Here is a 12,665-nt window from a genome sequence, read left to right on the forward strand (position 1 = left end):
AGTAAAAGTCTTAAAGTATATAACATTTACTGTACTTTAGTATCAAAGAAAAAGTCTATATAAATACAGACCATTACCAACTCTTCTTCTTTTGATTTTATTTGATAGTAACCCGTTACGGTAAAGATTAAAAGTGGGGTAAAAGTAAACAAAGTAAAATACAGATATGTGAATTTTGTTCTTAAGTACAGTAAAGTATTAAAAACACTGGCACATTAGCACACAACCAAGTTTTAAAGTTACTTTTATGCAGTGTGTTGATTTAATTTAATTTAATGTTCAAATACTAATGCATTTCCCCCTCCAGTGCAACAGGAAAAATCAAATAATCTAAGTTCTCACACAAACAAACAAAAACTCATAGATTTCCCCGTATAACGCTTGTAATTATTGCTGACATTAATAAGACACCGCGCTCATGTTGTTCTGTGCGACCCTGAGTGCTTTGTGATTACGCTTGTTTGTGGAATCATCTCGGCGAGCAGCATTAGCGTGTTTAGATAAGGAAGGAGGGGAGTAGTCGAGGGACCGTGAGAGTCCTGACCTCTGGGCTCTGAGCCCCGCCCCCTCTGGCTGTGACTGACAGATAGCATCAGTGCATGCTTATCCTTATCAGCCGCCTGGTCCCTGCCCTCTGATCTGGGATCTGCCTCCCAGTTCTCCAGCGACGAGGAGGAAGGCGGTGGAGGAGGTGGGAGAGAGGGGGCGATGTGCCAAGGCGAGGGGGCACGGAAACGTAAACACGCTCAGATATGCACATATATGGACAGGTACGGTCATGTGAGAGAGAGAAAAAAAGTCCTGTTGTTTACTGTTTGCTGTGATTTAAGGGGCTCGTTTTTTACAGCCACATATGTGACGAAGACACAACAGAACAATAAATTAATAGAAGAAAAAGAAAAACAAGGGACGGAACACTTGAGTTTCTGTTTAACACCAGGCGGCGGCTGTATTTCATGGATTCAGTAACAACGTGGTAATCATTTAGTACGAAGAAATTGTCACGTAAGACGGTTTGAATTCACATACCTTATTCTTACTGTGCTATAATGTCTTTCTTACCCCACTTTCTCTACTTTTTCTCCTGTGAATTAGTCATACGGTACAGTCACTGCCAGCAGACGACTCGTGTGTGTGTGTGTGTGTGTGTGTGTGTGTGTGTGTGTGTGTGTGTGTGTGTGTGTGTGTGTGTGTGTGTGTGTGTAGGAGTTGTGTTGTTGCTTTTGGACACTCGGCCTTTTCTGTGTTTGTGGCCTGTGTTTGGGAGAAGTCGTTTGGTGTGTTTTTTTGGAGGGGGGGGGGTGAGATCATGCTTCACTGCTGACACTGAACATAAAGACGCATTGAGTGCAGCGAGGACCATAGGCCAAATCTGGAGGTATGGGGGAATTAGGGATTTGTGCACACACACACACTTTCTCTCTAAGGGCAGTGAGTGTAGAGGGCTCCCAAGGGCCAGGGGGACTATCGTGTTCCCCGTTAATTATGACCGTCTGGCAGGCTGGAGAGCAGGAAGTCAGAGAGGGAGACATGGAAAGAGGGAGGGATGGTAGATAGATGATAGGAGAGAGAGGGGAGGAGGGAGGGGGGGGGGTGAGAAAGCAAGTCAGAATAAGGGAGGAGAAGCAGAAACGCCAAGATGGATGATGGGAGGGAAAGTATGAAAGGGGGGAGTCCAGAGGAAAAGACGGGGGAGTGATAGAAAAACAGATCCAAATAAAAGCATGCACATGCAGGGGAGGCTTTGGATGATAAAACCAGGTGCTTGATAAAAATGTGGAATGTCAGACTGGAGCCGCGTCAGGTCTTTTGGCTGTTTTCTCTTCGCGTTGCCACTCTGTCTCGAGGTCGTTCACTCCTTGATTCCTAATATACAGCGCACACTGCCTGACCTTGGCTTTTTCCTTTCGACCTTTTGACCCTTAAAGCAGCACGGGCTTGCACCTATAACTCTGATTTACCATGCAACCTCTCCAGCGCCTCTGATTGACCTATTTTTCATCTGAGAGCAAACACAAGTATAGTCCAGGTAAAATGCTGCAGACTGTACGTTCAATTATTAATGTGTTTAAAGAGTGAAGCGCTGCAAGGACAATTCAGGCCAAAGAGCTACATGAGCTGAGCTGAGCTGAGCGGGTCTGGGATTTAACTGGCTCCAGGTCCAATTAGGACTGTCTGCTGCATCTGGACACAGTTAGCTTTTTAGAGTCAAAACTCACACGTCCTTCCAATGAGGATATAAAGTCACAACTTTTGGACTGCGGGCCAATTAAGCTTTAAGACCACAAAGAGCAGGGAATATTTACGGCTCTGCGTCCGCCATAACGTGACCGCTCTGATAAAACCTGAGAGCCAGGGATGGAGTGAGGCTGGCCTGCTGCTGCTGTCAGATCGTGTCAATAAGAGGATTTTTTTTCTTTTTTGTTTTTCCACGTTGCAACACACGAGTTATGTTTGAGGCTTTGCTGAGGGCAAACAATTACTGGAAAAAATTGCAAGGCAGAAATTTCTACAATAACAATGCTATGAGCTGTCCCCCAAGTGTTTATTAAGTGTACAAGCGCAGGCCAAGAAACACGAGATCTATATACACTGAAGAAACATCATGGAGAAGATCTCTATTGTTTTCTGTGTGTGAGTGTGTGTGTGTGTTGTATGGCACATAAGAGTAGATTTGTAGAATATTTTCTGTTGTTTTAGCAAATAAAACCTCAGATTTCATTCTTATAAGCTCAGAAAAATCCCATTTCTAGGACTGCATTTTTCAATGAGATATCGTGACATAAAGTGTGGTCGACCAAATGGTTGAGTAGTACCTTAAAGGGTTAAAAATTTGGTCGATCTGAACAAACAAGTTTCCAAATTGATGTATAAAAAAAGATGTTAAATGGAAATTAATGTTAGTTTTGAAGACGTTACACTGTGTGTGTGTGTGTGTGTGTGTGTGTGTGTGTGTGTGTGTGTGTGTGTGTGGAAACAGCGTATAGCCTGGAAAGCAATTCAAAGAGCAAAGGGAAAAGTGACTGATTTCAGCTTTAATCAATGACCCAAGTCCCACTTTAATTTTATAGACGTCAAGTTGCATCAACTCTTGGAACAAACACATAAACAAGCAAATTAAGCCAATGTGTCTCAACAAACAAATGACATCATTGCCACCTTGGTAGAAGAACTGTGCAATAAAATAAAGAACAGTTGCAGAAAATTACATCCCATAGATGCAAGTTAACGCTGAGCAGAGCAATAACATCTAATCAAAGCGTTCACACAGCACATTCCACATCATGACACACAGACACACACACACGCACACACACACACGCACTGTATAACTCAGCCTGAGGTCGGACCCCACCTGAGCCTGGATCTCTGTCTCAACAGCACAATCGCACTGGAATGAGAGCCAATAACAGCCTATTACTCCCCATATCCCTCCAGCACACACACACACACTCACTGTGAGCTTCACATCAATAAGAATCAGAAAGAACAATAAAATCTCCGGATATGAAAAGCTCCCGAGGCAACAATGCATATCAGAAGATGTTCCCTCCCTTTGAGTGTGAGCTTTGGAGACATCTGGAAGAAAGAAAATGTCATAAATCTCTGCCCATAGACTTGTAGGAAGAATTTTGATTGTGTGTCTGTATTGAAAAGCTCAGGGCATGGTGCAGATATCTGAACATGTGTGTGTGTGTGTGTGTGTGGAAACCAAAGGCTATCAGAAAGAAAACGAGTGTCAACTCATGTAAATACAAACATTGTCCATCTTACATAAGTCACCAACAAAAGAAAGGACAATTAAAGCTTGTTATATGTAGTAAATTGGTCGTCTGATTCACTGTGAGTCCTGTGTATCGTAGCAACAGAGACATAAAGGTGGAGGATACTGCTCAGGCTAAAAAAAAAATATATAATAATAATAATTTTTAATAACAAAAACTCATATTTGACTTAAATAGAAAATTACATACACCCCTGTTCCTTATTTGCTTACCAGGAATTTGGCATGAATCACTATCAAACTACTAGCTCAAAGACATAAAAGCCTTTATCATGCTAGCAGCTAGTCTGACTAGCCAATGTGACTATAGTAGCATGAGAATAGCTGCAATTCCTATTCAAACTTCATAAAGCAGTCTAAAATTGTGATACAATGTTACTATGTTTTTTATAACAAAGTCCATAGCTAGCCAGTTTGTTTATTTATTTTTTATATATATTATGCACTACAAACATTTTACTACTAGCTTGCGTTAGCTAGCTAAAGATAACAGGCAACAGCTAGTCATACAGCATGTTTTAGCTGGCTACCTCATGGAAGCAGTATCAAACTACTAGCCCAAAGACAGTAAGAATTGCAGCACATAAAGTCCTTTATCATGCTAGCGGCTAGTCTGACTAGACAATGTGACTATAGTAATATGAGAAGAGCTACAATTCCTATTTAAACTTCATAAAGCAGTCACAAACTTGTAATGTTAGGATGTTATTTAAAACAGGCCATAGCTAGCCAGTTTAATTATTTTTTACATATATTATGCACTACAAACATTTTACTACTAGCTTGCGTTAGCTAGCTAAAGCTAACAGTCAACAGCTAGTCATACAGCATGTTTTCATTGCATGAAAAATGTACAGCACACCACAAGACATTGACAATTTGAGACACTCAACAGCATTTAATTATATATGTATATAATTAGATAGATACATATGCTGCAGTCAGTGTTTTCACATGAAACGAAATTCAGTTACTTCAGGAACTTTTCATTTTGTAAGTGCATAATTATTCAGTACAGTTTGGATGCAGGACTGGTTACTGTTACTCGGATAAAAAAATATCTTTGTACTTTCTCCTCCACTGGACTTTACATAAGTTATGTGCATGATGTTACACCGTTCAAAGGTCATGTGTCTCCATCACTCACTCCTCTATGGAGACGTTTTCCCATGAGCACCTTCTGTATTTTCTTGTCTTTGTAATTTAAGAGAGGAAAGAAAGCTAGAAGAAGAAGTAGAAGTAGAAGTAGAAGTGGTGGAAAAAACCAGACGACTCCCGCCTGCCTTGAATCTCTCACTGGACAGCTCTGACATGTGCTCTGCACTTTTTCAGCTGGCTTGCATTTATTTTTAGATGTATATGCTAAGAAAACGCCAGGCAGCAGGGTTCTCCTGCCACGGCACTGTTGACTCTACGTCCCACCATGCTTCATTTAATCCTTTATTCAGATACTGTAGTGGCTCTTTTGCACCATATAGAGGAGGAAGGTGCTATAGGATGACACCGGGCTGCTGTGGAAACACCTGCTGTTTGAACGTCTGCGTTATTGTAAAGACGTGAACCGTGACTGAGGGTGTTTATGCAGCCACCGGCAGCACATTTTCTCCTGTCAGTGCAGACGGACCCTGAAACTCCCACTGAGCTTCAGGCTGGTGTTGTTATCTCTGATGAAAGAGATTCACTTTATATCATATACAGTCGGACTTTTGTCAAGTTTGATTCATTATTTACATTTCCATACCTTGAAAGGGAATACTTTTCCTTCCCTCCTGTCTATTACCAGGATTTGAAATATAGATAATGTAGGGTTGATGCATATCACTTTATTTTGATAGTATATTTTATAATACTATATTTTTTTGTTACCCCATATGTCTAAAGTTAGTGTATGTTGTGTTTTGAGCTGCTTCTGATCGCTTGAATTTCCTGAAGTATCTACCTATCTATAAGACTGACTGGAATTGCTTATAAGTTCTATTGATTTAAGGTGTTTGCAAACTTCAAATTTTATTTTTTCTGTGTAATAATTAGTGACATCTAATGGCGAGACTGTATATTGTAAGGCGTACGGTTTCACACAGTGTCTTGCTTCTGCTTATAAAATAATATTGCGATTATTCCTCCGCACTGCAATTAAATGCTGTGTATCCATTGGTCCATTGTTTGAAAAGTGCTTTTACTTTGAAACAGGAGCAGGAAGTGTGGATATGTGAGACAGATATAGATGCTGTAACTGTAAAAAAAAACTTCTTGATTTGCCTGTGTTTACAGGATGTCTTCTCCGTTTCCATGACGGCATGATGGCTTTTCCTTTTTTTCCACATTCTTGAAGGATAACGACAAATTTAGTTTTGGACATGCTAATACATTTCCTTGGGCTAAGGGCCATGAACTCTGGGTGATTTCCAGAGATTTTGGGTTGGTATATTCTCTGGAGATCACATGAGAGTGAGAGCACAAGAACACTCTTAGAAATAAAAGTACTAGGTAGAACCATATAAGGTTCTTCGGCTTGTCCTGGAACCCCTTTTGGAGGATTCCACCAAGAACCTTTATTAAGGAAAGGGGTTCTCTGGAACGAAATGGTTCTTACTGGAACCATCAGTGTAACCAAGAACCCTTGAAAAACCCTTTCTTCGGGAAAGGGTTTTTCAGAAGCAAATGGTTCCAGGTAGAACCTCAGCCCTTGTAGAAGGACCCTTTTGGAACCCTTATTTCTAAGAGTGAAGGTCTGAAGCGACTACTGCAGATGAATGCGTGCACACACACATACAGTCACTTTAGACACCGTCCGTCCGGAGAATCTCCAGAGTTCACTGCATGTTTGAAAGAGGCAAAGATTTGTCAGGAACAGAAAGGTCTTTCAAGTTTGTGTGAAGCCAAAGTGGCAGAGGAACAACGCCTATGACACCGAGTGTAGACGTTGCACAAAACAAATCGACGATTTAACATTGCGATGCAGCTGAAGTTGATTAAGAGCCACCTTTTAATTACGACTCAACGGTGCAGGACTCACACAGCTCTCCCACTGTGGTAATGTCAGGACATGCAGATGGTGCACTGGAACTAATCACTTCACAGACAGCATGAACAGAATCGTGGCGAGCGTCCGTGTAAATGTCGGTATTCAAATAAGACGGATTCGGGCTCAAACTATGAACATGCAGTGACCTTCATTTTCACATTTTTCAGATGAACAGCGCACACAAAACATTCTAAAAACCACACAGTGCGTGATTTAGACTTCTGCTGATTTAGTACACCTACAGCACAAAATGTGTATGCGGCGATTCATTCTGGTTTTGTCACACTGAGGAAGTGACACAGCTGTTAAGGTCAGCAGGATACTGAGAGAGAAGGAGAGCGCGGGTCGTTGTCATGGCGCCGGGCGCCTTAACAATGGAGAGGGAAGGTCGCGGAGGAGACAACATCACACGGTTTCAGGCCCTTGAGGAAAAAGATCACCTCATACTCTCTACACACACACACACACACACTGGTGTACAATGCAACGCTTGAATAGTGAGACACCGCACACTGGAGGAATTCACACCTGGCAGCTGAAAACTCACCCTGCGCTTTCACTCCGTCTAACTCCGAGAGTCTTTGTTGGTGAAACACACAAATCACGACGCGCGCTCACACACGGCCTGACGGCCTCCTCTCGTCCTCGCGCTCGCCCGCTACTTTCATAACGACATTTATAATCATCTACATGACAATCTGTGTGGGGGCGCCGTAGTGAGGCTCGGGGGTGGCAGAGGTTTTTTTTTTTTTTTTTTTTTTTTTTGAGCGCTGAAGGGAAGCGGTGCATGCTGGGATTGCGGCCTGCTGCGAGAGTGGCATTCTGGGAGGCGGTGTCCTGCGGGCAGGGCCTCTGGGGGATGCTGCATGGTTAATGGGCCTTTCATGGCTGCCCCACAAAGCCTTTTGTCCCGGGCTAATTCATCCTGCCCAGCATGGAGAGATGGGGGGGGGGGGAGGGGTCAGCATGGAGGGTTTATTTCTGGGGTTGGGAGACCCCTTTTTTTTTCTGCAGTGCAGGGTGGCGCTAGTGTGAGGAGGCGGCCGCGTTACAAACGCCACTGCTTGCTAGCAACAACACCAAAACATTGGCACAGGTTCTGTGCAGAGCGCTGGCAAAGTGCGGCACCACTCGCAGTTAATGACTCCTCGGAAACATCTCGAAGCTGGAATATCCCGCTGGGTGTGATGCTCACAGTCTGGGGATGTTGATGATTTAAAAAATAACATCCACTAACTGTGTGTCTGTCTGCACACAAACACAGACTCACCTGAACAAGAGCCGCAGGTGTTGTCAGGGAAAAAAAAAGCCAGAGCTGGTCGGTGAATGGCGGCCCCCCCGCTGAGTTTGCAGTAACGCCTCAGGTGCATCATGGTGGGAGTTCTTGCATTTACAGATCCGAGATGCAACTGACCTCCCACCAACAGAACCCCGACACCCCCCCCCCCCCCCCCATCTCCATCAGAGCCTGTGATCTGGGAATAGTCAGTTATTAAAGAAGTGGACAGGAACAGGAGTGTGCTGATTGAAGTGGTGCTGAAGAGAATTCCTGAGCCGGGCATGCGGGTGTCTGAGCTGTGATCACTCTGCTATGGAAGTGTGTCAGTGTGTGTGTGTGTGTGTGTGTGAGAGTGTGTGTTCACTTTATTAGGATCCCCCTTTATCCACGACACAAGGCAACACAATAAAGCCACCAATAACAATACACACTAGAAAATGACAAAAAGACAGAAATGACACAAAGGAGAAGAACGTTTACAGTACGGTGTAACAATAACAACACAATGATAAAGTCAAGAAAAATAGCACAAAATGTTATGTTTGACATTAAATCAATATAATAAATCACTCAAAAAACATACAAAATAAATAAAGGAGCTGCTCCTTAGAATGAGTTTCCATTTTGCTTTAGGTCATTTTTCTATTTTGATTTGTGATTGCGTTTGGGCACGAGCAGAGTAAACCTCTCTGTTAAAGTCCTCATGTCTTCATTTGTGCAAACATCCAGATTTTTGGTGACGCAGATGTTCCTAAAAGGTCCAGAGTTTATATATATATTAGTGGATAAGGCTATCTTTTTGAATTTTATTTTAAAGCAATTATAACTATTATATAACTAATTATAATTTATAGAATAGTGACTTGTATAGTGTATTCAGTTACACACTGGACCTTTAAATTAAATTTAATTACATTACAGTGAGTTTTCAGACTTGGTTTTAGGGTTAAAAGTAGGTTTAAGGGTTAGGGTTGTAACAGTTAAGGTAAGGGTAAGGGGCGAGGGAATGTATTAGTCTATGATGTGTCATCACTTAGATGTAAACACTAGTTTGTGTATTTGGATTTGTTAACTCATGGGGGCCCAAAACCTGGTCCTAATGAGGCAGAACCTCGTTTCTAGGACAAGGTACTGCACAGCAATTAGGAGTTATGATCAAGTTAAGGTTAGAGAAACCACTTTATTTTGTAGTTTTAGTAGTTTAGTATGAATGCCTTTGTGAAGACCAACAAAAAAAAAGTTTATATATAAGGAAGTGAGGACATTTTGTCAAAGTGAGGACACCCCTAAAAATGCCCTTTTCAGGGTTAAGACCTGGTTTAAGGGTTAGCTGTAACAGTTAAGGTAAGGCTAACGGACTAGGAAACGCATTAGTCTATGATAAGTTAGTATGCGTGTGTGTATTTGTATTTCTTACCTGTCACAACGAGCAATAGTCCTCATGGGGGACCAAAACCTGGTCCTAATGAGGCAGGTAACCTATTTTTTAGGACCAGGTACTGCACAGCAATTAAGAGTTATGGTCAAGTTAAGGTTAAGGTTAGAGAAACCACTTTATTTTGTAGTTTTAGTTCTTGTATTGGTGTCTTTATGAGGAATAAGAACAAAACTTTTATATCTAAGGAAGTGAGGACATTTTGGCAAAGTGAGGACACCCCTAAAAATGCCTTTTTCAGGGTTAAGACCTGGTTTTAGGGTTAGGGTAAGGGGCGAGGGAACGCATTAATCTATGACGTGTCCTCACTTAGATATAAAAACAAGTTAGTATGCATGTGTGTGTGTGTGTGTATTTGGATTTGTTACCTGTCACAACTAGCAGTAGTCCTCATGGGGGACCAAAACCTGGTCCTAATGAGGCAGAACCTAATTTCTAGGACCAGGAACTGCACAGTAATTGAGAGTTATGGTCAAGTTAAGGTTAAGGTTAGAGAAACCACTTTATTTTATAGTGTTAGTAGTCTAGTATGAGTTCCTTATATATATCTAAGGAAGTGAGGACATTTTGGCAAAGTGAGGACACCCCTAAAAATGGATTGTTCAGCCTTAAGACCTGGTTTTTGGATTAGGGTAAAGGTTAGGATTAGGCACTTAACTGTGATGGTTAAGGTAAGTGTATGTGTGTGTGTGTGTGCAGACTGTCCACAACATGACAACACAGCAGTGCACAGCTGCACCAGAGAGCCTGCAGGCCTCAATGGATGGGGGTCAACACAAACTCTGTGGGGACCAACGCATAGCAAATCAGGGGGAACAGAGCACGAGGAGGGGGAGGGGGCGCTCTTCTCCCCTCAAGGACACCGTAGTTTTGAAGGGTTTTTTTAAGGGCAAGTTTCCCCTCACGTGTATTAATAAATAAGTGTTGGTGCATTTGACCAGCACTGGCCAGTTATCTTCTTGGACCATCAGTCTGTGTTTAGTCCTGTGTAGTGTTGGGGAGCGAACAGGCGGTGCACACAGGACCAGGCTCCGGCATCTTTCTCTTTTTTTGGGGGTGGGAGCCAGTCCCTATTGTTCAGATCCCTCCTCCTGCTTGGGAAGTGGGAGGACCCGAAAACGGCGTCGCAAAAGGGAGAATTGTTTGAGAGCTCAGTCATCCAAAAACGGCCTTTCAATGTGAGAAGTTGGGGTTAGACGAAGAAGAAAATGTCGGTGGCATCGCAGTAAATTACCGAAACCCAGCAGCAGCAGCAGCAGCGGCGGCAATAGTGAGGCTTTAGAGGGGGAACAAGAGACCCGAAGACGTGCTGCGTTTTTGGGACTAAAACCTGAAACAGAGAGGAGAGAACACGGAGAGGAGAGGAGAGTTGTGTCGGGCGGTTACAGCGTGGTGTGAGCACCAACCAGAGCAGATTTGGTGAGTTTTTGTCCCGCCGTGTTTCTCTTATAAATGAGCTAAATGTGTTGCTACAAAGTCGCGCAAACATGTGCCCTGTTTGCGTTGTTTTCTAACGACTTTAACGCCGCTCTGAAGTCGTCTTTGTGGTAAAGTTTTCACTTCATGCCGCTGAGGAAACCTTTCATAGCCGCGTTTGTTTTTAGGCTTTTTACATTATTTACACATTAAGTAACGTTTTCTAATTTGTTTCTGGACGTTTCGTGTACTCTTTGATGTGCGCCGACTCGCCGCGTTGTTACTTTGTCTCGCTTTTTTAGTAAAAAAAAAAAGAAAAGTGAAAAACTTTATCTCTCGGGACGAAGCCTGTTGTTGATTGGTCGAGCTCCTTCGTCCGTGTTTTCCAGACATTTTTCTTCAACTTTCTACCTTCTTTTGACTTCGTGTGACAATGGGAGCCGAACGCGAGGCTCACAAACAACACTGTGTGACACGTTGCACTGATTTAAAGTCGCCTTTTGGGACTTTTGTGCGCCTTTTTTTGTTGTTGTTGGGGATAAAAAGTGTGTTGTGTTGTGCAGGCCGCAGCCTATAGTCGTTCCCATAGGGTAACAGAAAACAGACATGCTGAGCTGAGCCACATTTACCCCCCTCATGTTATCATATTATGGCTGTGCTGTGCGTAAATGCTCCAGAATATCATGGTGTTCTCAAGTTACAATAATCTCACGTTGCTGCAATCTATTGTCTTGAAATGCACCAAAATAAGAAGAATAATGCCACCTGTGTGTGTCTCCTTCACCCTGAAACCAGTGTCCTGTTGTCAGAATAACCTAATTAAAGTGACAGCTGCTCGGCACAGGAATGCAGCAGTGTCCAGTCTCACTGTCAGGAGACTCTCCCGATATCATCCCCTCATTCATCCAGGTCTGCTTTAATGAGAAAATGTTTGTTTTAATCCCAATGGGGGCCAGCTTAATGAGTGTTGGCCGGGGTGTTCGCTCACCGTGGGGGCCTGGTGCAGAGCCAGGGGACAGCAGAGGTTTGTGTCTACAGGAGCAGCCGCAGGAGGCTCGAGTTTCCAACCCCAGGTGTCGTTTTTGTGATTTGGATTACATTTAAGACATGGCATGAAACAAGAGGGCCTCCGATTGTTCCCCCTTGAATCAATGTCACTTGGATTAAAAGTTGGGGCGAACAGCCAGGCCTCCTCCAATTAGGCACTCGGCTTCATAAGGGAATTAATTGGTCTCAGCAGTTGTTGTTGTTGTTGTTGTTGATGATCATCTCTGGCTGTCGGGGTAGATGAAAGTCAAACTAATTGATCTCAGTCTGATTATATGGCCGTTTCTCACACTGCCTCTGTCCCCTCTGATGAATTATGGGCTGGATGGGAAACATAATTGTATGCTTTCATAATCAATTTTACGACAGACAGTCCTGCTGTTATAACACAGAGGGGGGGATAAAAGACAACAAAGCAGACTCAATAAATATCTGTACTCCCTGGATGCATGTTAATCTCCTCCAGATGTGTTTTATACAATGATTTTTCTGAAGGGTGGATATGAGAATGAATAAAATAAGTTTACAGGCTGTCGTCTTTCGCAAAGCATCAGAAGCATGCTCTCTTTATTCTCATATACATGCTACTATCTGGATTATCTTTAGATTATTAACTCGGTTACCGGAAATGTATGTTTCTTTTATTACTTTATGCAGCATAAAAGCTTGAAAATGTGTG

General features: G+C 42.8%; 1 protein-coding gene across 1 annotated transcript in view; it reads left to right on the forward strand.

The window, feature by feature from the left end:
* The first annotated feature begins 10,733 nt into the window (after positions 1-10,733).
* boc (BOC cell adhesion associated, oncogene regulated) overlaps positions 10,734-12,665 on the forward strand; it is a 28,512-nt gene continuing 26,580 nt past the window's right edge. Inside the window, exon 1 of the mRNA XM_083901394.1 lies at positions 10,734-10,942. The gene's annotated coding sequence lies outside the window, so the exon portion shown is untranslated. The remainder of the gene's footprint in view (positions 10,943-12,665) is intronic.

This window comes from Microchirus variegatus, assembly GCF_963457635.1.
Source record: "Microchirus variegatus genome assembly, chromosome: 15".
Classification (NCBI taxonomy): Eukaryota; Metazoa; Chordata; class Actinopteri; order Pleuronectiformes; family Soleidae; genus Microchirus; species Microchirus variegatus.